The sequence below is a fragment of the Orycteropus afer genome, unplaced genomic scaffold (genome assembly GCF_000298275.1).
Source record: "Orycteropus afer afer isolate SDZICR_OR568_19922 unplaced genomic scaffold, OryAfe1.0 scaffold00519, whole genome shotgun sequence".
Lineage (NCBI taxonomy): Eukaryota > Metazoa > Chordata > Mammalia > Tubulidentata > Orycteropodidae > Orycteropus > Orycteropus afer.
The window spans coordinates 151299-153012 of record NW_006922106.1 but is presented as its reverse complement, the minus strand read 5'-3'; positions in this window follow the sequence as shown (position 1 = coordinate 153012).

Below are 1714 nucleotides of genomic sequence, written 5' to 3'. Positions count from 1 at the left end.
AACTCTTTCGTCAACATCAAGTTGATGGCACCCAACAAGAACGACAAGTGCTCTTTGGTGAAATGTCTATGTGTTTGGTCCAATTTCTAGGTTTTTTGTTTGTCTACTGTTGAGTTGTGAGTGTTATTTGTACATTCTAGATACAAGTCCTTTGCCGGATATGGGGTTTGTAAATATTTTCTCCCAGTTTATAGCTTCTCTATAGTTTATATTTTCTCAACAGGGTCTTTCTCAGAGCAAAAGTTTTTCATTTTTATGATGTCTAATTTATTAAAGTTTCCTCTTATGGATCATATATTTGTTATCAGGTCTAAGAACTCTTCACTAAGCCTCACATTGAAATGTTTTCTCCTAAAAGTTTTATAATTTATATTTTACACTTAAGTCTATGATACATTTCGGTCCAGTTTTCTTTAAAACACATTCCGAGTAAATGGACAAAGGACAAAAATACACAATTGACTTTTTCAAGGAAAAATCAGTCTCACTAGGAATCAAATAGTACAAAATTGTAGCAACAATGGAAGTTACCTTTTTCAAACAATTAAATTAGTAAAAATCAGGAGAAAAAAGTCTCCAAGACTTCTGGTAAAGGTTCTGCGAGCTGAGCACTAAAACATGACGCTAGTAGTTTGTAAACTATTATAGCCCTATCAGAAAGCAATTTGACATAGGCATCAGGAGCCCTGTGCCATACCTCTCTCCTAGTGGTTCCACTTATAAGAATCTATCCTATGGAAATAATTCAAAACCTAAGGGGAAAAAAAAAGCATATTCAAGTAGTAGATGTTCACTGCAGTGTTACTGTAATTGCAAAAATAAAACAAAGCATAAAATCCAAAACAAAAAACACATTGTCCAACATTACAAGAACAATAAAGAGTATTACATCCCATAAAAGGTTGTTTTAAAATAGGATACAAAAATGTATCTATACCATGATTCCAACTCTGTTCAAGGTCATAATAATGAAAGAGAAGAAGATGACAGTCTTTCTTCTGCTCTCCATTTTCTCTGCCACTCCAGTCCAAGCCACCACCATCTCCTGAACTGACCTTTGCAACAGCCTCCTAAACCACCCCTATGTTTTCACCCTGCTCCCTTACAGTCTATTTTCCACACAGCACACAGGATGATTCTCTTCAAAAATAAGTCATGTTATCTTCCTATTCCAAACATCCCAGTTACTTCCCACTGCACTTAGAATAAAATTCAAACTCCTCAGAACAACCATAAGAGAAATAAGAGCCATGAAAAGAACAGATACATGCACACCCATGTTCATCACAGCACTATTCACAATAGCAAAGATATAGGAACAACCTAAATGCCCATCAACAGAGGAATGGATAAACAAAAAACTGTGGTACATACACACAATGGAATACTATGCAACCCTAAAGAATAATGTAGAATCTGCAAGACATCGCATAACATGGATGAACTTGAAGGACATTATGCTGAGTGAAATAAGTGAATCACAGATGGGTAAATATTGTATTAGTCCATTATTGTAAAAAGTTAAGGAAAGGTTTATACATAGAAGGAAATTTTCTTTGTTGGTTACCAGGGATGGGAGGGAAGGGGGGGAGAAATTTCTAGATAGGTTGGAAAGAAAATATATATATATATACATACACACACACATAGATAGGAGCTCTAGTGGCGTAGTGCCTAAGCCATTTGACTGCTAACCAGAAGGCTGGTGGTTCAA